At 45.5% G+C, this 26,456-nt stretch overlaps 19 non-coding genes and 1 pseudogene across 19 annotated transcripts; all 20 read left to right on the top strand.

The window, feature by feature from the left end:
* The first annotated feature begins 685 nt into the window (after nt 1-685).
* On the top strand, nt 686-876 carry LOC141186627 (U2 spliceosomal RNA). The gene has a single exon (XR_012260887.1). It is a non-coding gene; the product is annotated as a U2 spliceosomal RNA (small nuclear RNA).
* Nucleotides 877-1,996: 1,120 nt separating this feature from the next.
* On the top strand, nt 1,997-2,187 carry LOC141186626 (U2 spliceosomal RNA). The gene has a single exon (XR_012260886.1). It is a non-coding gene; the product is annotated as a U2 spliceosomal RNA (small nuclear RNA).
* Nucleotides 2,188-3,312: 1,125 nt separating this feature from the next.
* Nucleotides 3,313-3,503, top strand: LOC141186624 (U2 spliceosomal RNA). The gene has a single exon (XR_012260885.1). It is a non-coding gene; the product is annotated as a U2 spliceosomal RNA (small nuclear RNA).
* A 1,124-nt stretch (nt 3,504-4,627) lies between these two features.
* On the top strand, nt 4,628-4,818 carry LOC141186623 (U2 spliceosomal RNA). Its single transcript, XR_012260884.1, has one exon. It is a non-coding gene; the product is annotated as a U2 spliceosomal RNA (small nuclear RNA).
* Nucleotides 4,819-5,941: 1,123 nt separating this feature from the next.
* LOC141186622 (U2 spliceosomal RNA) lies at nt 5,942-6,132 on the top strand. Its single transcript, XR_012260883.1, has one exon. It is a non-coding gene; the product is annotated as a U2 spliceosomal RNA (small nuclear RNA).
* Nucleotides 6,133-7,256: 1,124 nt separating this feature from the next.
* LOC141186621 (U2 spliceosomal RNA) lies at nt 7,257-7,447 on the top strand. Its single transcript, XR_012260882.1, has one exon. It is a non-coding gene; the product is annotated as a U2 spliceosomal RNA (small nuclear RNA).
* A 1,122-nt stretch (nt 7,448-8,569) lies between these two features.
* LOC141184563 (U2 spliceosomal RNA) lies at nt 8,570-8,760 on the top strand. Its single transcript, XR_012259306.1, has one exon. It is a non-coding gene; the product is annotated as a U2 spliceosomal RNA (small nuclear RNA).
* A 1,121-nt stretch (nt 8,761-9,881) lies between these two features.
* Nucleotides 9,882-10,072, top strand: LOC141186620 (U2 spliceosomal RNA). Its single transcript, XR_012260881.1, has one exon. It is a non-coding gene; the product is annotated as a U2 spliceosomal RNA (small nuclear RNA).
* Nucleotides 10,073-11,193: 1,121 nt separating this feature from the next.
* LOC141184719 (U2 spliceosomal RNA) lies at nt 11,194-11,384 on the top strand. Its single transcript, XR_012259447.1, has one exon. It is a non-coding gene; the product is annotated as a U2 spliceosomal RNA (small nuclear RNA).
* Nucleotides 11,385-12,507: 1,123 nt separating this feature from the next.
* On the top strand, nt 12,508-12,698 carry LOC141186619 (U2 spliceosomal RNA). Its single transcript, XR_012260880.1, has one exon. It is a non-coding gene; the product is annotated as a U2 spliceosomal RNA (small nuclear RNA).
* A 1,121-nt stretch (nt 12,699-13,819) lies between these two features.
* LOC141186618 (U2 spliceosomal RNA) lies at nt 13,820-14,010 on the top strand. Its single transcript, XR_012260879.1, has one exon. It is a non-coding gene; the product is annotated as a U2 spliceosomal RNA (small nuclear RNA).
* A 1,121-nt stretch (nt 14,011-15,131) lies between these two features.
* On the top strand, nt 15,132-15,322 carry LOC141185058 (U2 spliceosomal RNA). Its single transcript, XR_012259755.1, has one exon. It is a non-coding gene; the product is annotated as a U2 spliceosomal RNA (small nuclear RNA).
* A 1,124-nt stretch (nt 15,323-16,446) lies between these two features.
* LOC141186616 (U2 spliceosomal RNA) lies at nt 16,447-16,637 on the top strand. Its single transcript, XR_012260877.1, has one exon. It is a non-coding gene; the product is annotated as a U2 spliceosomal RNA (small nuclear RNA).
* Nucleotides 16,638-17,748: 1,111 nt separating this feature from the next.
* Nucleotides 17,749-17,939, top strand: LOC141186615 (U2 spliceosomal RNA). The gene has a single exon (XR_012260876.1). It is a non-coding gene; the product is annotated as a U2 spliceosomal RNA (small nuclear RNA).
* Nucleotides 17,940-19,060: 1,121 nt separating this feature from the next.
* On the top strand, nt 19,061-19,251 carry LOC141186613 (U2 spliceosomal RNA). Its single transcript, XR_012260875.1, has one exon. It is a non-coding gene; the product is annotated as a U2 spliceosomal RNA (small nuclear RNA).
* A 1,119-nt stretch (nt 19,252-20,370) lies between these two features.
* LOC141184724 (U2 spliceosomal RNA) lies at nt 20,371-20,561 on the top strand. Its single transcript, XR_012259452.1, has one exon. It is a non-coding gene; the product is annotated as a U2 spliceosomal RNA (small nuclear RNA).
* Nucleotides 20,562-21,680: 1,119 nt separating this feature from the next.
* LOC141186200 (U2 spliceosomal RNA) lies at nt 21,681-21,772 on the top strand (annotated as a pseudogene).
* A 794-nt stretch (nt 21,773-22,566) lies between these two features.
* On the top strand, nt 22,567-22,754 carry LOC141185860 (U2 spliceosomal RNA). Its single transcript, XR_012260460.1, has one exon. It is a non-coding gene; the product is annotated as a U2 spliceosomal RNA (small nuclear RNA).
* Nucleotides 22,755-23,873: 1,119 nt separating this feature from the next.
* LOC141186612 (U2 spliceosomal RNA) lies at nt 23,874-24,064 on the top strand. Its single transcript, XR_012260874.1, has one exon. It is a non-coding gene; the product is annotated as a U2 spliceosomal RNA (small nuclear RNA).
* Nucleotides 24,065-25,184: 1,120 nt separating this feature from the next.
* Nucleotides 25,185-25,375, top strand: LOC141186611 (U2 spliceosomal RNA). Its single transcript, XR_012260873.1, has one exon. It is a non-coding gene; the product is annotated as a U2 spliceosomal RNA (small nuclear RNA).
* Nucleotides 25,376-26,456: the final 1,081 nt, after the last annotated feature.

Genomic DNA, 26,456 nt, shown 5'->3' with positions numbered 1-26,456 from the left:
GGTTACTCTGCTGCGCTTAAAATTTCTTTTTTGGTTTGCTACAATGCCTTTTCTGAAACGTTGTCTCCCTCTGCTGGAACACTGACTTCTTTCATTTAATGCCTGCAGACTATAAAAGAGAAACCAACCCAAAAAGTTTGGTTGATTAGTCTGTGGCATTCTTTTAAACTGTTGCTTATGGCGGTCCCTGTGAGCTTCTCAGTGACATTCAGCCATCCAGGTATCCCGCCTGCAGTAGACGGAATGTGGCAATGGAACGCTGGCTGCGCGTGTCATAATAGGCTCTGAGCCTTTATATACCTGCGCACAGCAGCAGCCACCTTCAGTCTGCTGCTGGACAGCCAGCAGCAGCAGCAGCAGGAGAGGTAATTAATCAGCAACCCTCCTGCTAAGGGTAGACAGCTGCTCGTTCCACCGCCCCCCCCGCCTTAATTGGTTCTCCTCCCTTCCAACGGTGTTGAGGCGGGTGGGAACAGCCGGGGGTTGAGGGTACTGTGCTAAAAGAGGTGGAGTTATGCAGATCTAAAACGCGTGGATTGCAGCAGCAGCAAGCCGAAAAGTGCAGGCATGTGAGGGATCTAGAGGTTGACAGCATGTCTTCTTAACGGGAGTCCAGGTGGCCATCTCCACAAATGGACTTTTCAGAATCCTTGGGTGGCACCGTAGTCGGAAACCAATTCTGGTTATCGCTTCTCGGCCTTTTGGCTAAGATCAAGTGTAGTATCTGTTCTTATCAGTTTAATATCTGATACGTCCCCTATCTGGGGACCATATATTAAATGGATTTTTAGAACAGGGAGATGGAAAAAGAGCTTGCTCTGTCCACTCCACGCATTGACCTGGTATTGCAGTATCTCCAGGACCGGTGCACCCCTTCTTTAATGCAGTTTCTAAAATCAGAAAGAATTGAATTCAATGCTTTTTGTTCATTTTGCTTGTTTGTCGGATTTTGGGATGGACTCTTTGGCTTTGCTTTTCTTCTCCTCATTGGATTTTTCATGTTAAAAGTTGCAGAAGCCAGATGACAAGCTCATTTTGGTTCAACTTCAGCAACTGTGCATTGCATTGCCATGTAATGTAATGTAATGCAATGCAATCTATCTAGCTCTCCCTCTATACTTCCTTTTGGATAAACAGACATATTAGGCAAGCATTTTGGAGCTTTCACCTAAATAACTACAGGTGGTGAGATAAGCTGCACAATATAATTGACCTTTCAGTATATTGTTGCACACACACCATCTATTTAGCAAATGCCCTTGTTATCAACAGCAGCCTTTTAAACTCACCTGAGCTAACAGGTATGTGAGCTGGTTACTCTGCTGCGCTTAAAATTTCTTTTTTGGTTTGCTACAATGCCTTTTCTGAAACGTTGTCTCCCTCTGCTGGAACACTGACTTCTTTCATTTAATGCCTGCAGACTATAAAAGAGAAACCAACCCAAAAAGTTTGGTTGATTAGTCTGTGGCATTCTTTTAAACTGTTGCTTATGGCGGTCTCTGTGAGCTTCTCAGTGACATTCAGCCATCCAGGTATCCCGCCTGCAGTAGACGGAATGTGGCAATGGAACGCTGGCTGCGCGTGTCATAATAGGCTCTGAGCCTTTATATACCTGCGCACAGCAGCAGCCACCTTCAGTCTGCTGCTGGACAGCCAGCAGCAGCAGCAGCAGGAGAGGTAATTAATCAGCAACCCTCCTGCTAAGGGTAGACAGCTGCTCGTTCCACCCCCCCCCCGCCTTAATTGGTTCTCCTCCCTTCCAACGGTGTTGAGGCGGGTGGGAACAGCCGGGGGTTGAGGGTACTGTGCTAAAAGAGGTGGAGTTATGCAGATCTAAAACGCGTGGATTGCAGCAGCAGCAAGCCGAAAAGTGCAGGCATGTGAGGGATCTAGAGGTTGACAGCATGTCTTCTTAACGGGAGTCCAGGTGGCCATCTCCACAAATGGACTTTTCAGAATCCTTGGGTGGCACCGTAGTCGGAAACCAATTCTGGTTATCGCTTCTCGGCCTTTTGGCTAAGATCAAGTGTAGTATCTGTTCTTATCAGTTTAATATCTGATACGTCCCCTATCTGGGGACCATATATTAAATGGATTTTTAGAACAGGGAGATGGAAAAAGAGCTTGCTCTGTCCACTCCACGCATTGACCTGGTATTGCAGTATCTCCAGGACCGGTGCACCCCTTCTTTAATGCAGTTTCTAAAATCAGAAAGAATTGAATTCAATGCTTTTTGTTCATTTTGCTTGTTTGTCGGATTTTGGGATGGACTCTTTGGCTTTGCTTTTCTTCTCCTCATTGGATTTTTCATGTTAAAAGTTGCAGAAGCCAGATGACAAGCTCATTTTGGTTCAACTTCAGCAACTGTGCATTGCATTGCCATGTAATGTAATGTAATGCAATGCTATCTATCTAGCTCTCCCTCTATACTTCCTTTTGGATAAACAGACATATTAGGCAAGCATTTTGGAGCTTTCACCTAAATAACTACAGGTGGTGAGATAAGCTGCACAATATAATTGACCTTTCAGTATATTGTTGCACACACACCATCTATTTAGCAAATGCCCTTGTTATCAACAGCAGCCTTTTAAACTCACCTGAGCTAACAGGTATGTGAGCTGGTTACTCTGCTGCGCTTAAAATTTCTTTTTTGGTTTGCTACAATGCCTTTTCTGAAACGTTGTCTCCCTCTGCTGGAACACTGACTTCTTTCATTTAATGCCTGCAGACTATAAAAGAGAAACCAACCCAAAAAGTTTGGTTGATTAGTCTGTGGCATTCTTTTAAACTGTTGCTTATGGCGGTCTCTGTGAGCTTCTCAGTGACATTCAGCCATCCAGGTATCCCGCCTGCAGTAGACGGAATGTGGCAATGGAACGCTGGCTGCGCGTGTCATAATAGGCTCTGAGCCTTTATATACCTGCGCACAGCAGCAGCCACCTTCAGTCTGCTGCTGGACAGCCAGCAGCAGCAGCAGCAGCAGGAGAGGTAATTAATCAGCAACCCTCCTGCTAAGGGTAGAAAGCTGCTCGTTCCACCCCCCCCCCCCACCTTAATTGGTTCTCCTCCCTTCCAACGGTGTTGAGGCGGGTGGGAACAGCCGGGGGTTGAGGGTACTGTGCTAAAAGAGGTGGAGTTATGCAGATCTAAAACGCGTGGATTGCAGCAGCAGCAAGCCGAAAAGTGCAGGCATGTGAGGGATCTAGAGGTTGACAGCATGTCTTCTTAACGGGAGTCCAGGTGGCCATCTCCACAAATGAACTTTTCAGAATCCTTGGGTGGCACCGTAGTCGGAAACCAATTCTGGCTATCGCTTCTCGGCCTTTTGGCTAAGATCAAGTGTAGTATCTGTTCTTATCAGTTTAATATCTGATACGTCCCCTATCTGGGGACCATATATTAAATGGATTTTTAGAACAGGGAGATGGAAAAAGAGCTTGCTCTGTCCACTCCACGCATTGACCTGGTATTGCAGTATCTCCAGGACCGGTGCACCCCTTCTTTAATGCAGTTTCTAAAATCAGAAAGAATTGAATTCAATGCTTTTTGTTCATTTTGCTTGTTTGTCGGATTTTGGGATGGACTATTTGGCTTTGCTTTTCTTCTCCTCATTGGATTTTTCATGTTAAAAGTTGCAGAAGCCAGATGACAAGCTCATTTTGGTTCAACTTCAGCAACTGTGCATTGCATTGCCATGTAATGTAATGTAATGCAATGCTATCTATCTAGCTCTCCCTCTATACTTCCTTTTGGATAAACAGACATATTAGGCAAGCATTTTGGAGCTTTCACCTAAATAACTACAGGTGGTGAGATAAGCTGCACAATATAATTGACCTTTCAGTATATTGTTGCACACACACCATCTATTTAGCAAATGCCCTTGTTATCAACAGCAGCCTTTTAAACTCACCTGAGCTAACAGGTATGTGAGCTGGTTACTCTGCTGCGCTTAAAATTTCTTTTTTGGTTTGCTACAATGCCTTTTCTGAAACGTTGTCTCCCTCTGCTGGAACACTGACTTCTTTCATTTAATGCCTGCAGACTATAAAAGAGAAACCAACCCAAAAAGTTTGGTTGATTAGTCTGTGGCATTCTTTTAAACTGTTGCATATGGCGGTCTCTGTGAGCTTCTCAGTGACATTCAGCCATCCAGGTATCCCGCCTGCAGTAGACGGAATGTGGCAATGGAACGCTGGCTGCGCGTGTCATAATAGGCTCTGAGCCTTTATATACCTGCGCACAGCAGCAGCCACCTTCAGTCTGCTGCTGGACAGCCAGCAGCAGCAGCAGCAGCAGGAGAGGTAATTAATCAGCAACCCTCCTGCTAAGGGTAGACAGCTGCTCGTTCCACCCCCCCCCCCGCCTTAATTGGTTCTCCTCCCTTCCAACGGTGTTGAGGCGGGTGGGAACAGCCGGGGGTTGAGGGTACTGTGCTAAAAGAGGTGGAGTTATGCAGATCTAAAACGCGTGGATTGCAGCAGCAGCAAGCCGAAAAGTGCAGGCATGTGAGGGATCTAGAGGTTGACAGCATGTCTTCTTAACGGGAGTCCAGGTGGCCATCTCCACAAATGGACTTTTCAGAATCCTTGGGTGGCACCGTAGTCGGAAACCAATTCTGGTTATCGCTTCTCGGCCTTTTGGCTAAGATCAAGTGTAGTATCTGTTCTTATCAGTTTAATATCTGATACGTCCCCTATCTGGGGACCATATATTAAATGGATTTTTAGAACAGGGAGATGGAAAAAGAGCTTGCTCTGTCCACTCCACGCATTGACCTGGTATTGCAGTATCTCCAGGACCGGTGCACCCCTTCTTTAATGCAGTTTCTAAAATCAGAAAGAATTGAATTCAATGCTTTTTGTTCATTTTGCTTGTTTGTCGGATTTTGGGATGGACTCTTTGGCTTTGCTTTTCTTCTCCTCATTGGATTTTTCATGTTAAAAGTTGCAGAAGCCAGATGACAAGCTCATTTTGGTTCAACTTCAGCAACTGTGCATTGCATTGCCATGTAATGTAATGTAATGCAATGCTATCTATCTAGCTCTCCCTCTATACTTCCTTTTGGATAAACAGACATATTAGGCAAGCATTTTGGAGCTTTCACCTAAATAACTACAGGTGGTGAGATAAGCTGCACAATATAATTGACCTTTCAGTATATTGTTGCACACACACCATCTATTTAGCAAATGCCCTTGTTATCAACAGCAGCCTTTTAAACTCACCTGAGCTAACAGGTATGTGAGCTGGTTACTCTGCTGCGCTTAAAATTTCTTTTTTGGTTTGCTACAATGCCTTTTCTGAAACGTTGTCTCCCTCTGCTGGAACACTGACTTCTTTCATTTAATGCCTGCAGACTATAAAAGAGAAACCAACCCAAAAAGTTTGGTTGATTAGTCTGTGGCATTCTTTTAAACTGTTGCTTATGGCGGTCTCTGTGAGCTTCTCAGTGACATTCAGCCATCCAGGTATCCCGCCTGCAGTAGACGGAATGTGGCAATGGAACGCTGGCTGCGCGTGTCATAATAGGCTCTGAGCCTTTATATACCTGCGCACAGCAGCAGCCACCTTCAGTCTGCTGCTGGACAGCCAGCAGCAGCAGCAGCAGGAGAGGTAATTAATCAGCAACCCTCCTGCTAAGGGTAGACAGCTGCTCGTTCCACCCCCCCCCCCCCACCTTAATTGGTTCTCCTCCCTTCCAACGGTGTTGAGGCGGGTGGGAACAGCCGGGGGTTGAGGGTACTGTGCTAAAAGAGGTGGAGTTATGCAGATCTAAAACGCGTGGATTGCAGCAGCAGCAAGCCGAAAAGTGCAGGCATGTGAGGGATCTAGAGGTTGACAGCATGTCTTCTTAACGGGAGTCCAGGTGGCCATCTCCACAAATGGACTTTTCAGAATCCTTGGGTGGCACCGTAGTCGGAAACCAATTCTGGTTATCGCTTCTCGGCCTTTTGGCTAAGATCAAGTGTAGTATCTGTTCTTATCAGTTTAATATCTGATACGTCCCCTATCTGGGGACCATATATTAAATGGATTTTTAGAACAGGGAGATGGAAAAAGAGCTTGCTCTGTCCACTCCACGCATTGACCTGGTATTGCAGTATCTCCAGGACCGGTGCACCCCTTCTTTAATGCAGTTTCTAAAATCAGAAAGAATTGAATTCAATGCTTTTTGTTCATTTTGCTTGTTTGTCGGATTTTGGGATGGACTCTTTGGCTTTGCTTTTCTTCTCCTCATTGGATTTTTCATGTTAAAAGTTGCAGAAGCCAGATGACAAGCTCATTTTGGTTCAACTTCAGCAACTGTGCATTGCATTGCCATGTAATGTAATGTAATGCAATGCTATCTATCTAGCTCTCCCTCTATACTTCCTTTTGGATAAACAGACATATTAGGCAAGCATTTTGGAGCTTTCACCTAAATAACTACAGGTGGTGAGATAAGCTGCACAATATAATTGACCTTTCAGTATATTGTTGCACACACACCATCTATTTAGCAAATGCCCTTGTTATCAACAGCAGCCTTTTAAACTCACCTGAGCTAACAGGTATGTGAGCTGGTTACTCTGCTGCGCTTAAAATTTCTTTTTTGGTTTGCTACAATGCCTTTTCTGAAACGTTGTCTCCCTCTGCTGGAACACTGACTTCTTTAATTTAATGCCTGCAGACTATAAAAGAGAAACCAACCCAAAAAGTTTGGTTGATTAGTCTGTGGCATTCTTTTAAACTGTTGCTTATGGCGGTCTCTGTGAGCTTCTCAGTGACATTCAGCCATCCAGGTATCCCGCCTGCAGTAGACGGAATGTGGCAATGGAACGCTGGCTGCGCGTGTCATAATAGGCTCTGAGCCTTTATGTACCTGCGCACAGCAGCAGCCACCTTCAGTCTGCTGCTGGACAGCCAGCAGCAGCAGCAGCAGCAGGAGAGGTAATTAATCAGCAACCCTCCTGCTAAGGGTAGACAGCTGCTCGTTCCACCCCCCCCCCCGCCTTAATTGGTTCTCCTCCCTTCCAACGGTGTTGAGGCGGGTGGGAACAGCCGGGGGTTGAGGGTACTGTGCTAAAAGAGGTGGAGTTATGCAGATCTAAAACGCGTGGATTGCAGCAGCAGCAAGCCGAAAAGTGCAGGCATGTGAGGGATCTAGAGGTTGACAGCATGTCTTCTTAACGGGAGTCCAGGTGGCCATCTCCACAAATGGACTTTTCAGAATCCTTGGGTGGCACCGTAGTCGGAAACCAATTCTGGTTATCGCTTCTCGGCCTTTTGGCTAAGATCAAGTGTAGTATCTGTTCTTATCAGTTTAATATCTGATACGTCCCCTATCTGGGGACCATATATTAAATGGATTTTTAGAACAGGGAGATGGAAAAAGAGCTTGCTCTGTCCACTCCACGCATTGACCTGGTATTGCAGTATCTCCAGGACCGGTGCACCCCTTCTTTAATGCAGTTTCTAAAATCAGAAAGAATTGAATTCAATGCTTTTTGTTCATTTTGCTTGTTTGTCGGATTTTGGGATGGACTCTTTGGCTTTGCTTTTCTTCTCCTCATTGGATTTTTCATGTTAAAAGTTGCAGAAGCCAGATGACAAGCTCATTTTGGTTCAACTTCAGCAACTGTGCATTGCATTGCCATGTAATGTAATGTAATGCAATGCTATCTATCTAGCTCTCCCTCTATACTTCCTTTTGGATAAACAGACATATTAGGCAAGCATTTTGGAGCTTTCACCTAAATAACTACAGGTGGTGAGATAAGCTGCACAATATAATTGACCTTTCAGTATATTGTTGCACACACACCATCTATTTAGCAAATGCCCTTGTTATCAACAGCAGCCTTTTAAACTCACCTGAGCTAACAGGTATGTGAGCTGGTTACTCTGCTGCGCTTAAAATTTCTTTTTTGGTTTGCTACAATGCCTTTTCTGAAACGTTGTCTCCCTCTGCTGGAACACTGACTTCTTTCATTTAATGCCTGCAGACTATAAAAGAGAAACCAACCCAAAAAGTTTGGTTGATTAGTCTGTGGCATTCTTTTAAACTGTTGCTTATGGCGGTCTCTGTGAGCTTCTCAGTGACATTCAGCCATCCAGGTATCCCGCCTGCAGTAGACGGAATGTGGCAATGGAACGCTGGCTGCGCGTGTCATAATAGGCTCTGAGCCTTTATATACCTGCGCACAGCAGCAGCCACCTTCAGTCTGCTGCTGGACAGCCAGCAGCAGCAGCAGCAGGAGAGGTAATTAATCAGCAACCCTCCTGCTAAGGGTAGACAGCTGCTCGTTCCCCCCCCCCCCCCCGCCTTAATTGGTTCTCCTCCCTTCCAACGGTGTTGAGGCGGGTGGGAACAGCCGGGGATTGAGGGTACTGTGCTAAAAGAGGTGGAGTTATGCAGATCTAAAACGCGTGGATTGCAGCAGCAGCAAGCCGAAAAGTGCAGGCATGTGAGGGATCTAGAGGTTGACAGCATGTCTTCTTAACGGGAGTCCAGGTGGCCATCTCCACAAATGGACTTTTCAGAATCCTTGGGTGGCACCGTAGTCGGAAACCAATTCTGGTTATCGCTTCTCGGCCTTTTGGCTAAGATCAAGTGTAGTAACTGTTCTTATCAGTTTAATATCTGATACGTCCCCTATCTGGGGACCATATATTAAATGGATTTTTAGAACAGGGAGATGGAAAAAGAGCTTGCTCTGTCCACTCCACGCATTGACCTGGTATTGCAGTATCTCCAGGACCGGTGCACCCCTTCTTTAATGCAGTTTCTAAAATCAGAAAGAATTGAATTCAATGCTTTTTGTTCATTTTGCTTGTTTGTCGGATTTTGGGATGGACTCTTTGGCTTTGCTTTTCTTCTCCTCATTGGATTTTTCATGTTAAAAGTTGCAGAAGCCAGATGACAAGCTCATTTTGGTTCAACTTCAGCAACTGTGCATTGCATTGCCATGTAATGTAATGTAATGCAATGCTATCTATCTAGCTCTCCCTCTATACTTCCTTTTGGATAAACAGACATATTAGGCAAGCATTTTGGAGCTTTCACCTAAATAACTACAGGTGGTGAGATAAGCTGCACAATATAATTGACCTTTCAGTATATTGTTGCACACACACCATCTATTTAGCAAATGCCCTTGTTATCAACAGCAGCCTTTTAAACTCACCTGAGCTAACAGGTATGTGAGCTGGTTACTCTGCTGCGCTTAAAATTTCTTTTTTGGTTTGCTACAATGCCTTTTCTGAAACGTTGTCTCCCTCTGCTGGAACACTGACTTCTTTAATTTAATGCCTGCAGACTATAAAAGAGAAACCAACCCAAAAAGTTTGGTTGATTAGTTTGTGGCATTCTTTTAAACTGTTGCTTATGGCGGTCTCTGTGAGCTTCTCAGTGACATTCAGCCATCCAGGTATCCCGCCTGCAGTAGACGGAATGTGGCAATGGAACGCTGGCTGCGCGTGTCATAATAGGCTCTGAGCCTTTATATACCTGCGCACAGCAGCAGCCACCTTCAGTCTGCTGCTGGACAGCCAGCAGCAGCAGCAGCAGGAGAGGTAATTAATCAGCAACCCTCCTGCTAAGGGTAGACAGCTGCTCGTTCCACCCCCCCCCCCGCCTTAATTGGTTCTCCTCCCTTCCAACGGTGTTGAGGCGGGTGGGAACAGCCGGGGGTTGAGGGTACTGTGCTAAAAGAGGTGGAGTTATGCAGATCTAAAACGCGTGGATTGCAGCAGCAGCAAGCCGAAAAGTGCAGGCATGTGAGGGATCTAGAGGTTGACAGCATGTCTTCTTAACGGGAGTCCAGGTGGCCATCTCCACAAATGGACTTTTCAGAATCCTTGGGTGGCACCGTAGTCGGAAACCAATTCTGGTTATCGCTTCTCGGCCTTTTGGCTAAGATCAAGTGTAGTATCTGTTCTTATCAGTTTAATATCTGATACGTCCCCTATCTGGGGACCATATATTAAATGGATTTTTAGAACAGGGAGATGGAAAAAGAGCTTGCTCTGTCCACTCCACGCATTGACCTGGTATTGCAGTATCTCCAGGACCGGTGCACCCCTTCTTTAATGCAGTTTCTAAAATCAGAAAGAATTGAATTCAATGCTTTTTGTTCATTTTGCTTGTTTGTCGGATTTTGGGATGGACTCTTTGGCTTTGCTTTTCTTCTCCTCATTGGATTTTTCATGTTAAAAGTTGCAGAAGCCAGATGACAAGCTCATTTTGGTTCAACTTCAGCAACTGTGCATTGCATTGCCATGTAATGTAATGTAATGCAATGCTATCTATCTAGCTCTCCCTCTATACTTCCTTTTGGATAAACAGACATATTAGGCAAGCATTTTGGAGCTTTCACCTAAATAACTACAGGTGGTGAGATAAGCTGCACAATATAATTGACCTTTCAGTATATTGTTGCACACACACCATCTATTTAGCAAATGCCCTTGTTATCAACAGCAGCCTTTTAAACTCACCTGAGCTAACAGGTATGTGAGCTGGTTACTCTGCTGCGCTTAAAATTTCTTTTTTGGTTTGCTACAATGCCTTTTCTGAAACGTTGTCTCCCTCTGCTGGAACACTGACTTCTTTCATTTAATGCCTGCAGACTATAAAAGAGAAACCAACCCAAAAAGTTTGGTTGATTAGTCTGTGGCATTCTTTTAAACTGTTGCTTATGGCGGTCTCTGTGAGCTTCTCAGTGACATTCAGCCATCCAGGTATCCCGCCTGCAGTAGACGGAATGTGGCAATGGAACGCTGGCTGCGCGTGTCATAATAGGCTCTGAGCCTTTATATACCTGCGCACAGCAGCAGCCACCTTCAGTCTGCTGCTGGACAGCCAGCAGCAGCAGCAGCAGGAGAGGTAATTAATCAGCAACCCTCCTGCTAAGGGTAGACAGCTGCTCGTTCCACCCCCCCCCCCGCCTTAATTGGTTCTCCTCCCTTCCAACGGTGTTGAGGCGGGTGGGAACAGCCAGGGGTTGAGGGTACTGTGCTAAAAGAGGTGGAGTTATGCAGATCTAAAACGCGTGGATTGCAGCAGCAGCAAGCCGAAAAGTGCAGGCATGTGAGGGATCTAGAGGTTGACAGCATGTCTTCTTAACGGGAGTCCAGGTGGCCATCTCCACAAATGGACTTTTCAGAATCCTTGGGTGGCACCGTAGTCGGAAACCAATTCTGGTTATCGCTTCTCGGCCTTTTGGCTAAGATCAAGTGTAGTATCTGTTCTTATCAGTTTAATATCTGATGCGTCCCCTATCTGGGGACCATATATTAAATGGATTTTTAGAACAGGGAGATGGAAAAAGAGCTTGCTCTGTCCACTCCACGCATTGACCTGGTATTGCAGTATCTCCAGGACCGGTGCACCCCTTCTTTAATGCAGTTTCTAAAATCAGAAAGAATTGAATTCAATGCTTTTTGTTCATTTTGCTTGTTTGTCGGATTTTGGGATGGACTCTTTGGCTTTGCTTTTCTTCTCCTCATTGGATTTTTCATGTTAAAAGTTGCAGAAGCCAGATGACAAGCTCATTTTGGTTCAACTTCAGCAACTGTGCATTGCATTGCCATGTAATGTAATGTAATGCAATGCTATCTATCTAGCTCTCCCTCTATACTTCCTTTTGGATAAACAGACATATTAGGCAAGCATTTTGGAGCTTTCACCTAAATAACTACAGGTGGTGAGATAAGCTGCACAATATAATTGACCTTTCAGTATATTGTTGCACACACACCATCTATTTAGCAAATGCCCTTGTTATCAACAGCAGCCTTTTAAACTCACCTGAGCTAACAGGTATGTGAGCTGGTTACTCTGCTGCGCTTAAAATTTCTTTTTTGGTTTGCTACAATGCCTTTTCTGAAACGTTGTCTCCCTCTGCTGGAACACTGACTTCTTTCATTTAATGCCTGCAGACTATAAAAGAGAAACCAACCCAAAAAGTTTGGTTGATTAGTCTGTGGCATTCTTTTAAACTGTTGCTTATGGCGGTCTCTGTGAGCTTCTCAGTGACATTCAGCCATCCAGGTATCCCGCCTGCAGTAGACGGAATGTGGCAATGGAACGCTGGCTGCGCGTGTCATAATAGGCTCTGAGCCTTTATATACCTGCGCACAGCAGCAGCCACCTTCAGTCTGCTGCTGGACAGCCAGCAGCAGCAGCAGCAGGAGAGGTAATTAATCAGCAACCCTCCTGCTAAGGGTAGACAGCTGCTCGTTCCACCCCCCCCCCCCCGCCTTAATTGGTTCTCCTCCCTTCCAACGGTGTTGAGGCGGGTGGGAACAGCCGGGGGTTGAGGGTACTGTGCTAAAAGAGGTGGAGTTATGCAGATCTAAAACGCGTGGATTGCAGCAGCAGCAAGCCGAAAAGTGCAGGCATGTGAGGGATCTAGAGGTTGACAGCATGTCTTCTTAACGGGAGTCCAGGTGGCCATCTCCACAAATGGACTTTTCAGAATCCTTGGGTGGCACCGTAGTCGGAAACCAATTCTGGTTATCGCTTCTCGGCCTTTTGGCTAAGATCAAGTGTAGTATCTGTTCTTATCAGTTTAATATCTGATACGTCCCCTATCTGGGGACCATATATTAAATGGATTTTTAGAACAGGGAGATGGAAAAAGAGCTTGCTCTGTCCACTCCACGCATTGACCTGGTATTGCAGTATCTCCAGGACCGGTGCACCCCTTCTTTAATGCAGTTTCTAAAATCAGAAAGAATTGAATTCAATGCTATTTGTTCATTTTGCTTGTTTGTCGGATTTTGGGATGGACTCTTTGGCTTTGCTTTTCTTCTCCTCATTGGATTTTTCATGTTAAAAGTTGCAGAAGCCAGATGACAAGCTCATTTTGGTTCAACTTCAGCAACTGTGCATTGCATTGCCATGTAATGTAATGTAATGCAATGCTATCTATCTAGCTCTCCCTCTATACTTCCTTTTGGATAAACAGACATATTAGGCAAGCATTTTGGAGCTTTCACCTAAATAACTACAGGTGGTGAGATAAGCTGCACAATATAATTGACCTTTCAGTATATTGTTGCACACACACCATCTATTTAGCAAATGCCCTTGTTATCAACAGCAGCCTTTTAAACTCACCTGAGCTAACAGGTATGTGAGCTGGTTACTCTGCTGCGCTTAAAATTTCTTTTTTGGTTTGCTACAATGCCTTTTCTGAAACGTTGTCTCCCTCTGCTGGAACACTGACTTCTTTCATTTAATGCCTGCAGACTATAAAAGAGAAACCAACCCCAAAAAGTTTGGTTGATTAGTCTGTGGCATTCTTTTAAACTGTTGCTTATGGCGGTCTCTGTGAGCTTCTCAGTGACATTCAGCCATCCAGGTATCCCGCCTGCAGTAGACGGAATGTGGCAATGGAACGCTGGCTGCGCGTGTCATAATAGGCTCTGAGCCTTTATATACCTGCGCACAGCAGCAGCCACCTTCAGTCTGCTGCTGGACAGCCAGCAGCAGCAGCAGCAGGAGAGGTAATTAATCAGCAACCCTCCTGCTAAGGGTAGACAGCTGCTCGTTCCACCCCCCCCCCGCCTTAATTGGTTCTCCTCCCTTCCAACGGTGTTGAGGCGGGTGGGATCAGCCGGGGGTTGAGGGTACTGTGCTAAAAGAGGTGGAGTTATGCAGATCTAAAACGCGTGGATTGCAGCAGCAGCAAGCCGAAAAGTGAAGGCATGTGAGGGATCTAGAGGTTGACAGCATGTCTTCTTAACGGGAGTCCAGGTGGCCATCTCCACAAATGGACTTTTCAGAATCCTTGGGTGGCACCGTAGTCGGAAACCAATTCTGGTTATCGCTTCTCGGCCTTTTGGCTAAGATCAAGTGTAGTATCTGTTCTTATCAGTTTAATATCTGATACGTCCCCTATCTGGGGACCATATATTAAATGGATTTTTAGAACAGGGAGATGGAAAAAGAGCTTGCTCTGTCCACTCCACGCATTGACCTGGTATTGCAGTATCTCCAGGACCGGTGCACCCCTTCTTTAATGCAGTTTCTAAAATCAGAAAGAATTGAATTCAATGCTTTTTGTTCATTTTGCTTGTTTGTCGGATTTTGGGATGGACTCTTTGGCTTTGCTTTTCTTCTTCTCATTGGATTTTTCATGTTAAAAGTTGCAGAAGCCAGATGACAAGCTCATTTTGGTTCAACTTCAGCAACTGTGCATTGCATTGCCATGTAATGTAATGTAATGCAATGCTATCTATCTAGTTCTCCCTCTATACTTCCTTTTGGATAAACAGACATATTAGGCAAGCATTTTGGAGCTTTCACCTAAGTAACTACAGGTGGTGAGATAAGCTGCACAATATAATTGACCTTTCAGTATATTGTTGCACACACACCATCTATTTAGCAAATGCCCTTGTTATCAACAGCAGCCTTTTAAACTCACCTGAGCTAACAGGTATGTGAGCTGGTTACTCTGCTGCGCTTAAAATTTCTTTTTTGGTTTGCTACAATGCCTTTTCTGAAACGTTGTCTCCCTCTGCTGGAACACTGACTTCTTTCATTTAATGCCTGCAGACTATAAAAGAGAAACCAACCCCAAAAAGTTTGGTTGATTAGTCTGTGGCATTCTTTTAAAATGTTGCTTATGGCGGTCTCTGTGAGCTTCTCAGTGACATTCAGCCATCCAGGTATCCCGCCTGCAGTAGACGGAATGTGGCAATGGAACGCTGGCTGCGCGTGTCATAATAGGCTCTGAGCCTTTATATACCTGCGCACAGCAGCAGCCACCTTCAGTCTGCTGCTGGACAGCCAGCAGCAGCAGCAGCAGGAGAGGTAATTAATCAGCAACCCTCCTGCTAAGGGTAGACAGCTGCTCGTTCCACCCCCCCCCCGCCTTAATTGGTTCTCCTCCCTTCCAACGGTGTTGAGGCGGGTGGGAACAGCCGGGGGTTGAGGGTACTGTGCTAAAAGAGGTGCAGTTATGCAGATCTAAAACGCGTGGATTGCAGCAGCAGCAAGCCGAAAAGTGCAGGCATGTGAGGGATCTAGAGGTTGACAGCATGTCTTCTTAACGGGAGTCCAGGTGGCCATCTCCACAAATGGACTTTTCAGAATCCTTGGGTGGCACCGTAGTCGGAAACCAATTCTGGTTATCGCTTCTCGGCCTTTTGGCTAAGATCAAGTGTAGTATCTGTTCTTACCAGTTTAATATCTGATACGTCCCCTATCTGGGGACCATATATTAAATGGATTTTTAGAACAGGGAGATGGAAAAAGAGCTTGCTCTGTCCACTCCACGCATTGACCTGGTATTGCAGTATCTCCAGGACCGGTGCACCCCTTCTTTAATGCAGTTTCTAAAATCAGAAAGAATTGAATTCAATGCTTTTTGTTCATTTTGCTTGTTTGTCGGATTTTGGGATGGACTCTTTGGCTTTGCTTTTCTTCTCCTCATTGGATTTTTCATGTTAAAAGTTGCAGAAGCCAGATGACAAGCTCATTTTGGTTCAACTTCAGCAACTGTGCATTGCATTGCCATGTAATGTAATGTAATGCAATGCTATCTATCTAGCTCTCCCTCTATACTTCCTTTTGGATAAACAGACATATTAGGCAAGCATTTTGGAGCTTTCACCTAAATAACTACAGGTGGTGAGATAAGCTGCACAATATAATTGACCTTTCAGTATATTGTTGCACACACACCATCTATTTAGCAAATGCCCTTGTTATCAACAGCAGCCTTTTAAACTCACCTGAGCTAACAGGTATGTGAGCTGGTTACTCTGCTGCGCTTAAAATTTCTTTTTTGGTTTGCTACAATGCCTTTTCTGAAACGTTGTCTCCCTCTGCTGGAACACTGACTTCTTTCATTTAATGCCTGCAGACTATAAAAGAGAAACCAACCCAAAAAGTTTGGTTGATTAGTCTGTGGCATTCTTTTAAACTGTTGCTTATGGCGGTCTCTGTGAGCTTCTCAGTGACATTCAGCCATCCAGGTATCCCGCCTGCAGTAGACGGAATGTGGCAATGGAACGCTGGCTGCGCGTGTCATAATAGGCTCTGAGCCTTTATATACCTGCGCACAGCAGCAGCCACCTTCAGTCTGCTGCTGGACAGCCAGCAGCAGCAGCAGCAGGAGAGGTAATTAATCAGCAACCCTCCTGCTAAGGGTAGACAGCTGCTCGTTCCACCCCCCCCCCCCCCGCCTTAATTGGTTCTCCTCCCTTCCAACGGTGTTGAGGCGGGTGGGAACAGCCGGGGGTTGAGGGTACTGTGCTAAAAGAGGTGGAGTTATGCAGATCTAAAACGCGTGGATTGCAGCAGCAGCAAGCCGAAAAGTGCAGGCATGTGAGGGATCTAGAGGTTGACAGCATGTCTTCTTAACGGGAGTCCAGGTGGCCATCTCCACAAATGGATTTTTCAGAATCCTTGGGTGGCACCATAGTCGGAAACCAATTCTGGTTATCGCTTCTCGGCCTTTTGGCTAAGATCAAGTGTAGTATCTGTTCTTATCAGTTTAATATCTGATACGTCCCCTATCTGGGGACCATATATTAAATGGATTTTTAGAACAGGGAGATGGAAAAAGAGCTTGCTCTGTCCACTCCACGCATTGACCTGGTATTGCAGTATCTCCAGGACCGGTGCACCCCTTCTTTAATGCAGTTTCTAAAATCAGAAAGAATTGAATTCAATGCTTTTTGTTCATTTTGCTTGTTTGTCGGATTTTGTGATGGACTCTTTGGCTTTGCTTTTCTTCTCCTCATTGGATTTTTCATGTTAAAAGTTGCAGAAGCCAGATGACAAGCTCATTTTGGTTCAACTTCAGCAACTGTGCATTGCATTGCCATGTAATGTAATGTAATGCAATGCTATCTATCTAGCTCTCCCTCTATACTTCCTTTTGGATAAACAGACATATTAGGCAAGCATTTTGGAGCTTTCACCTAAATAACTACAGGTGGTGAGATAAGCTGCACAATATAATTGACCTTTCAGTATATTGTTGCACACACACCATCTATTTAGCAAATGCCCTTGTTATCAACAGCAGCCTTTTAAACTCACCTGAGCTAACAGGTATGTGAGCTGGTTACTCTGCTGCGCTTAAAATTTCTTTTTTGGTTTGCTACAATGCCTTTTCTGAAACGTTGTCTCCCTCTGCTGGAACACTGACTTCTTTCATTTAATGCCTGCAGACTATAAAAGAGAACCAACCCCAAAAAGTTTGGTTGATTAGTCTGTGGCATTCTTTTAAACTGTTGCTTATGGCGGTCTCTGTGAGCTTCTCAGTGACATTCAGCCATCCAGGTATCCCGCCTGCAGTAGACGGAATGTGGCAATGGAACGCTGGCTGCGCGTGTCATAATAGGCTCTGAGCCTTTATATACCTGCGCACAGCAGCAGCCACCTTCAGTCTGCCAGCAGCAGCAGCAGCAGGAGAGGTAATTAATCAGCAACCCTCCTGCTAAGGGTAGACAGCTGCTCGTTCCACCCCCCCCCCCCGCCTTAATTGGTTCTCCTCCCTTCCAACGGTGTTGAGGCGGGTGGGAACAGCCGGGGGTTGAGGGTACTGTGCTAAAAGAGGTGGAGTTATGCAGATCTAAAACGCGTGGATTGCAGCAGCAGCAAGCCGAAAAGTGCAGGCATGTGAGGGATCTAGAGGTTGACAGCATGTCTTCTTAACGGGAGTCCAGGTGGCCATCTCCACAAATGGACTTTTCAGAATCCTTGGGTGGCACCGTAGTCGGAAACCAATTCTGGTTATCGCTTCTCGGCCTTTTGGCTAAGATCAAGTGTAGTATCTGTTCTTATCAGTTTAATATCTGATACGTCCCCTATCTGGGGACCATATATTAAATGGATTTTTAGAACAGGGAGATGGAAAAAGAGCTTGCTCTGTCCACTCCACGCATTGACCTGGTATTGCAGTATCTCCAGGACCGGTGCACCCCTTCTTTAATGCAGTTTCTAAAATCAGAAAGAATTGAATTCAATGCTTTTTGTTCATTTTGCTTGTTTGTCGGATTTTGGGATGGACTCTTTGGCTTTGCTTTTCTTCTCCTCATTGGATTTTTCATGTTAAAAGTTGCAGAAGCCAGATGACAAGCTCATTTTGGTTCAACTTCAGCAACTGTGCATTGCATTGCCATGTAATGTAATGTAATGCAATGCTATCTATCTAGCTCTCCCTCTATACTTCCTTTTGGATAAACAGACATATTAGGCAAGCATTTTGGAGCTTTCACCTAAATAACTACAGGTGGTGAGATAAGCTGCACAATATAATTGACCTTTCAGTATATTGTTGCACACACACCATCTATTTAGCAAATGCCCTTGTTATCAACAGCAGCCTTTTAAACTCACCTGAGCTAACAGGTATGTGAGCTGGTTACTCTGCTGCGCTTAAAATTTCTTTTTTGGTTTGCTACAATGCCTTTTCTGAAACGTTGTCTCCCTCTGCTGGAACACTGACTTCTTTCATTTAATGCCTGCAGACTATAAAAGAGAAACCAACCCAAAAAGTTTGGTTGATTAGTCTGTGGCATTCTTTTAAACTGTTGCTTATGGCGGTCTCTGTGAGCTTCTCAGTGACATTCAGCCATCCAGGTATCCCGCCTGCAGTAGACGGAATGTGGCAATGGAACGCTGGCTGCGCGTGTCATAATAGGCTCTGAGCCTTTATATACCTGCGCACAGCAGCAGCCACCTTCAGTCTGCTGCTGGACAGCCAGCAGCAGCAGCAGCAGGAGAGGTAATTAATCAGCAACCCTCCTGCTAAGGGTAGACAGCTGCTCGTTCCACCCCCCCCCCCGCCTTAATTGGTTCTCCTCCCTTCCAACGGTGTTGAGGCGGGTGGGATCAGCCGGGGGTTGAGGGTACTGTGCTAAAAGAGGTGGAGTTATGCAGATCTAAAACGCGTGGATTGCAGCAGCAGCAAGCCGAAAAGTGCAGGCATGTGAGGGATCTAGAGGTTGACAGCATGTCTTCTTAACGGGAGTCCAGGTGGCCATCTCCACAAATGGACTTTTCAGAATCCTTGGGTGGCACCGTAGTCGGAAACCAATTCTGGTTATCGCTTCTCGGCCTTTTGGCTAAGATCAAGTGTAGTATCTGTTCTTATCAGTTTAATATCTGATACGTCCCCTATCTGGGGACCATATATTAAATGGATTTTTAGAACAGGGAGATGGAAAAAGAGCTTGCTCTGTCCACTCCACGCATTGACCTGGTATTGCAGTATCTCCAGGACCGGTGCACCCCTTCTTTAATGCAGTTTCTAAAATCAGAAAGAATTGAATTCAATGCTTTTTGTTCATTTTGCTTGTTTGTCGGATTTTGGGATGGACTCTTTGGCTTTGCTTTTCTTCTCCTCATTGGATTTTTCATGTTAAAAGTTGCAGAAGCCAGATGACAAGCTCATTTTGGTTCAACTTCAGCAACTGTGCATTGCATTGCCATGTAATGTAATGTAATGCAATGCTATCTATCTAGCTCTCCCTCTATACTTCCTTTTGGATAAACAGACATATTAGGCAAGCATTTTGGAGCTTTCACCTAAATAACTACAGGTGGTGAGATAAGCTGCACAATATAATTGACCTTTCAGTATATTGTTGCACACACACCATCTATTTAGCAAATGCCCTTGTTATCAACAGCAGCCTTTTAAACTCACCTGAGCTAACAGGTATGTGAGCTGGTTACTCTGCTGCGCTTAAAATTTCTTTTTTGGTTTGCTACAATGCCTTTTCTGAAACGTTGTCTCCCTCTGCTGGAACACTGACTTCTTTCATTTAATGCCTGCAGACTATAAAAGAGAAACCAACCCAAAAAGTTTGGTTGATTAGTCTGTGGCATTCTTTTAAACTGTTGCTTATGGCGGTCTCTGTGAGCTTCTCAGTGACATTCAGCCATCCAGGTATCCCGCCTGCAGTAGACGGAATGTGGCAATGGAACGCTGGCTGCGCGTGTCATAATAGGCTCTGAGCCTTTATATACCTGCGCACAGCAGCAGCCACCTTCAGTCTGCTGCTGGACAGCCAGCAGCAGCAGCAGCAGGAGAGGTAATTAATCAGCAACCCTCCTGCTAAGGGTAGACAGCTGCTCGTTCCACCCCCCCCCGCCTTAATTGGTTCTCCTCCCTTCCAACGGTGTTGAGGCGGGTGGGAACAGCCGGGGGTTGAGGGTACTGTGCTAAAAGAGGTGGAATTATGCAGATCTAAAACGCGTGGATTGCAGCAGCAGCAAGCCGAAAAGTGCAGGCATGTGAGGGATCTAGAGGTTGACAGCATGTCTTCTTAACGGGAGTCCAGGTGGCCATCTCCACAAATGGACTTTTCAGAATCCTTGGGTGGCACCGTAGTCGGAAACCAATTCTGGTTATCGCTTCTCGGCCTTTTGGCTAAGATCAAGTGTAGTATCTGTTCTTATTAGTTTAATATCTGATACGTCCCCTATCTGGGGACCATATATTAAATGGATTTTTAGAACAGGGAGATGGAAAAAGAGCTTGCTCTGTCCACTCCACGCATTGACCTGGTATTGCAGTATCTCCAGGACCGGTGCACCCCTTCTTTAATGCAGTTTCTAAAATCAGAAAGAATTGAATTCAATGCTTTTTGTTCATTTTGCTTGTTTGTCGGATTTTGGGATGGACTCTTTGGCTTTGCTTTTCTTCTCCTCATTGGATTTTTCATGTTAAAAGTTGCAGAAGCCAGATGACAAGCTCATTTTGGTTCAACTTCAGCAACTGTGCATTGCATTGCCATGTAATGTAATGTAATGCAATGCTATCTATCTAGCTCTCCCTCTATACTTCCTTTTGGATAAACAGACATATTAGGCAAGCATTTTGGAGCTTTCACCTAAATAACTACAGGTGGTGAGATAAGCTGCACAATATAATTGACCTTTCAGTATATTGTTGCACACACACCATCTATTTAGCAAATGCCCTTGTTATCAACAGCAGCCTTTTAAACTCACCTGAGCTAACAGGTATGTGAGCTGGTTACTCTGCTGCGCTTAAAATTTCTTTTTTGGTTTGCTACAATGCCTTTTCTGAAACGTTGTCTCCCTCTGCTGGAACACTGACTTCTTTCATTTAATGCCTGCAGACTATAAAAGAGAAACCAACCCAAAAAGTTTGGTTGATTAGTCTGTGGCATTCTTTTAAACTGTTGCTTATGGCGGTCTCTGTGAGCTTCTCAGTGACATTCAGCCATCCAGGTATCCCGCCTGCAGTAGACGGAATGTGGCAATGGAACGCTGGCTGCGCGTGTCATAATAGGCTCTGAGCCTTTATATACCTGCGCACAGCAGCAGCCACCTTCAGTCTGCTGCTGGACAGCCAGCAGCAGCAGCAGCAGGAGAGGTAATTAATCTGCAACCCTCCTGCTAAGGGTAGACAGCTGCTCGTTCCACCCCCCCCCGCCTTAATTGGTTCTCCTGCCTTCCAACGGTGTTGAGGCGGGTGGGAACAGCCGGGGGTTGAGGGTACTGTGCTAAAAGAGGTGGAGTTATGCAGATCTAAAACGCGTGGATTGCAGCAGCAGCAAGCCGAAAAGTGCAGGCATGTGAGGGATCTAGAGGTTGACAGCATGTCTTCTTAACGGGAGTCCAGGTGGCCATCTCCACAAATGGACTTTTCAGAATCCTTGGGTGGCACCGTAGTCGGAAACCAATTCTGGTTATCGCTTCTCGGCCTTTTGGCTAAGATCAAGTGTAGTATCTTTCGAAAAGGCGGTTTTGGATGTTGGCCGCCCTAGTAGATTGATACATTATGCACACTGGGGTTTAGGCGCTTGTTAGTACGCCAGGTGGCTAATATAGTCATCTGGTGGAAAGCATGGCCCCCCAGGATCGACGCCATTGGGCCGGGGAAGATCGAAAGCCCGAAGTGTGAAGTGCCCCAGGAGTGGTGACCCTGGGGTGCCTTAACTCACTGGGATTGGGAACCCCACTTGAGTTTATGGCACATTTGCACAAGCACTTCAAATTTTCTTTCTTCGCACACACCCTTATTCCGGGCCTTCTGGCCTTAGGATGGGGAATTTTTCAATTCCCGGTCGAAGGTCCGGGCAGTATTATACTGTGAAACCTTCACTATTTATTTAATTTCTTTGTCACTGTGTGTCCACTTATTCACGTGTGTCACGTCCTACTAGGATTTTGCCGGGATGCGGTTCCCTTACGGGTTCCTCTCTTGGCAGGTCTAGGGGGGGAGTGTGTGGCCATCAGGTTCCGCTCCCCCCTGAACCCCCCTGGCTCTCCTCTTTTGGGAGGAGAGCGTTGTTGGCTCCCCTCTTCCGGGAGGGGAGCACAGTCTTTGGCTCCCAGTGCCTTGCTCGGGTGAGAACTCGGGCAGGTGCTGGGGGTAAGATTGGGTCGCCTCTGGCTTCGGCTGGAGGTGGCTTTTTGTCCCTGTTCCTCGCTGTGGCCTTTTGGCTCGGAGGGACGGGGAATGGTTTGGGGGACCCTTCTCCTTTTGGAGAGGGTTTCAAGAAGACCAGCATCCTAGTGCACTTTTTTTGTGGCACTTGTCACTTTTTTAAGCGCACTCGGGTTTTGTACACGAATTCGGGCTTTCGATAAAAAAAAATAAAAAAAAAAATCTGTTCTTATCAGTTTAATATCTGATACGTCCCCTATCTGGGGACCATATATTAAATGGATTTTTAGAACAGGGAGATGGAAAAAGAGCTTGCTCTGTCCACTCCACGCATTGACCTGGTATTGCAGTATCTCCAGGACCGGTGCACCCCTTCTTTAATGCAGTTTCTAAAATCAGAAAGAATTGAATTCAATGCTTTTTGTTCATTTTGCTTGTTTGTCGGATTTTGGGATGGACTCTTTGGCTTTGCTTTTCTTCTCCTCATTGGATTTTTCATGTTAAAAGTTGCAGAAGCCAGATGACAAGCTCATTTTGGTTCAACTTCAGCAACTGTGCATTGCATTGCCATGTAATGTAATGTAATGCAATGCTATCTATCTAGCTCTCCCTCTATACTTCCTTTTGGATAAACAGACATATTAGGCAAGCATTTTGGAGCTTTCACCTAAATAACTACAGGTGGTGAGATAAGCTGCACAATATAATTGACCTTTCAGTATATTGTTGCACACACACCATCTATTTAGCAAATGCCCTTGTTATCAACAGCAGCCTTTTAAACTCACCTGAGCTAACAGGTATGTGAGCTGGTTACTCTGCTGCGCTTAAAATTTCTTTTTTGGTTTGCTACAATGCCTTTTCTGAAACGTTGTCTCCCTCTGCTGGAACACTGACTTCTTTCATTTAATGCCTGCAGACTATAAAAGAGAAACCAACCCAAAAAGTTTGGTTGATTAGTCTGTGGCATTCTTTTAAACTGTTGCTTATGGCGGTCTCTGTGAGCTTCTCAGTGACATTCAGCCATCCAGGTATCCCGCCTGCAGTAGACGGAATGTGGCAATGGAACGCTGGCTGCGCGTGTCATAATAGGCTCTGAGCCTTTATATACCTGCGCACAGCAGCAGCCACCTTCAGTCTGCTGCTGGACAGCCAGCAGCAGCAGCAGCAGGAGAGGTAATTAATCAGCAACCCTCCTGCTAAGGGTAGACAGCTGCTCGTTCCACCCCCCCCCGCCTTAATTGGTTCTCCTCCCTTCCAACGGTGTTGAGGCGGGTGGGAACAGCCGGGGGTTGAGGGTACTGTGCTAAAAGAGGTGGAGTTATGCAGATCTAAAACGCGTGGATTGCAGCAGCAGCAAGCCGAAAAGTGCAGGCATGTGAGGGATCTAGAGGTTGACAGCATGTCTTCTTAACGGGAGTCCAGGTGGCCATCTCCACAAATGGACTTTTCAGAATCCTTGGGTGGCACCATAGTCGGAAACCAATTCTGGTTATCGCTTCTCGGCCTTTTGGCTAAGATCAAGTGTAGTATCTGTTCTTATCAGTTTAATATCTGATACGTCCCCTATCTGGGGACCATATATTAAATGGATTTTTAGAACAGGGAGATGGAAAAAGAGCTTGCTCTGTCCACTCCACGCATTGACCTGGTATTGCAGTATCTCCAGGACCGGTGCACCCCTTCTTTAATGCAGTTTCTAAAATCAGAAAGAATTGAATTCAATGCTTTTTGTTCATTTTGCTTGTTTGTCGGATTTTGGGATGGACTCTTTGGCTTTGCTTTTCTTCTCCTCATTGGATTTTTCATGTTAAAAGTTGCAGAAGCCAGATGACAAGCTCATTTTGGTTCAACTTCAGCAACTGTGCATTGCATTGCCATGTAATGTAATGTAATGCAATGCTATCTATCTAGCTCTCCCTCTATACTTCCTTTTGGATAAACAGACATATTAGGCAAGCATTTTGGAGCTTTCACCTAAATAACTACAGGTGGTGAGATAAGCTGCACAATATAATTGACCTTTCAGTATATTGTTGCACACACACCATCTATTTAGCAAATGCCCTTGTTATCAACAGCAGCCTTTTAAACTCACCTGAGCTAACAGGTATGTGAGCTGGTTACTCTGCTGCGCTTAAAATTTCTTTTTTGGTTTGCTACAATGCCTTTTCTGAAACGTTGTCTCCCTCTGCTGGAACACTGACTTCTTTCATTTAATGCCTGCAGACTATAAAAGAGAAACCAACCCAAAAAGTTTGGTTGATTAGTCTGTGGCATTCTTTTAAACTGTTGCTTATGGCGGTCTCTGTGAGCTTCTCAGTGACATTCAGCCATCCAGGTATCCCGCCTGCAGTAGACGGAATGTGGCAATGGAACGCTGGCTGCGCGTGTCATAATAGGCTCTGAGCCTTTATATACCTGCGCACAGCAGCAGCCACCTTCAGTCTGCTGCTGGACAGCCAGCAGCAGCAGCAGCAGGAGAGGTAATTAATCAGCAACCCTCCTGCTAAGGGTAGACAGCTGCTCGTTCCACCCCCCCCCCGCCTTAATTGGTTCTCCTCCCTTCCAACGGTGTTGAGGCGGGTGGGAACAGCCGGGGGTTGAGGGTACTGTGCTAAAAGAGGTGGAGTTATGCAGATCTAAAACGCTTGGATTGCAGCAGCAGCAAGCCGAAAAGTGCAGGCATGTGAGGGATCTAGAGGTTGACAGCATGTCTTCTTAACGGGAGTCCAGGTGGCCATCTCCACAAATGGACTTTTCAGAATCCTTGGGTGGCACCGTAGTCGGAAACCAATTCTGGTTATCGCTTCTCGGCCTTTTGGCTAAGATCAAGTGTAGTATCTGTTCTTATCAGTTTAATATCTGATACGTCCCCTATCTGGGGACCATATATTAAATGGATTTTTAGAACAGGGAGATGGAAAAAGAGCTTGCTCTGTCCACTCCACGCATTGACCTGGTATTGCAGTATCTCCAGGACCGGTGCACCCCTTCTTTAATGCAGTTTCTAAAATCAGAAAGAATTGAATTCAATGCTTTTTGTTCATTTTGCTTGTTTGTCGGATTTTGGGATGGACTCTTTGGCTTTGCTTTTCTTCTCCTCATTGGATTTTTCATGTTAAAAGTTGCAGAAGCCAGATGACAAGCTCATTTTGGTTCAACTTCAGCAACTGTGCATTGCATTGCCATGTAATGTAATGTAATGCAATGCTATCTATCTAGCTCTCCCTCTATACTTCCTTTTGGATAAACAGACATATTAGGCAAGCATTTTGGAGCTTTCACCTAAATAACTACAGGTGGTGAGATAAGCTGCACAATATAATTGACCTTTCAGTATATTGTTGCACACACACCATCTATTTAGCAAATGCCCTTGTTATCAACAGCAGCCTTTTAAACTCACCTGAGCTAACAGGTATGTGAGCTGGTTACTCTGCTGCGCTTAAAATTTCTTTTTTGGTTTGCTACAATGCCTTTTCTGAAACGTTGTCTCCCTCTGCTGGAACACTGACTTCTTTCATTTAATGCCTGCAGACTATAAAAGAGAAACCAACCCAAAAAGTTTGGTTGATTAGTCTGTGGCATTCTTTTAAACTGTTGCTTATGGCGGTCTCTGTGAGCTTCTCAGTGACATTCAGCCATCCAGGTATCCCGCCTGCAGTAGACGGAATGTGGCAATGGAACGCTGGCTGCGCGTGTCATAATAGGCTCTGAGCCTTTATATACCTGCGCACAGCAGCAGCCACCTTCAGTCTGCTGCTGGACAGCCAGCAGCAGCAGCAGCAGGAGAGGTAATTAATCAGCAACCCTCCTGCTAAGGGTAGACAGCTGCTCGTTCCACCCCCCCCCCGCCTTAATTGGTTCTCCTCCCTTCCAACGGTGTTGAGGCGGGTGGGAACAGCCGGGGGTTGAGGGTACTGTGCTAAAAGAGGTGGAGTTATGCAGATCTAAAACGCTTGGATTGCAGCAGCAGCAAGCCGAAAAGTGCAGGCATGTGAGGGATCTAGAGGTTGACAGCATGTCTTCTTAACGGGAGTCCAGGTGGCCATCTCCACAAATGGACTTTTCAGA

The sequence above is a fragment of the Phyllobates terribilis genome, unplaced genomic scaffold (genome assembly GCF_046119375.1).
Source record: "Phyllobates terribilis strain yellow unplaced genomic scaffold, ASM4611937v1 Scaffold_40__1_contigs__length_11209783, whole genome shotgun sequence".
Lineage (NCBI taxonomy): Eukaryota > Metazoa > Chordata > Amphibia > Anura > Dendrobatidae > Phyllobates > Phyllobates terribilis.
This window is presented reverse-complemented; position numbering and strand designations above follow the sequence as displayed.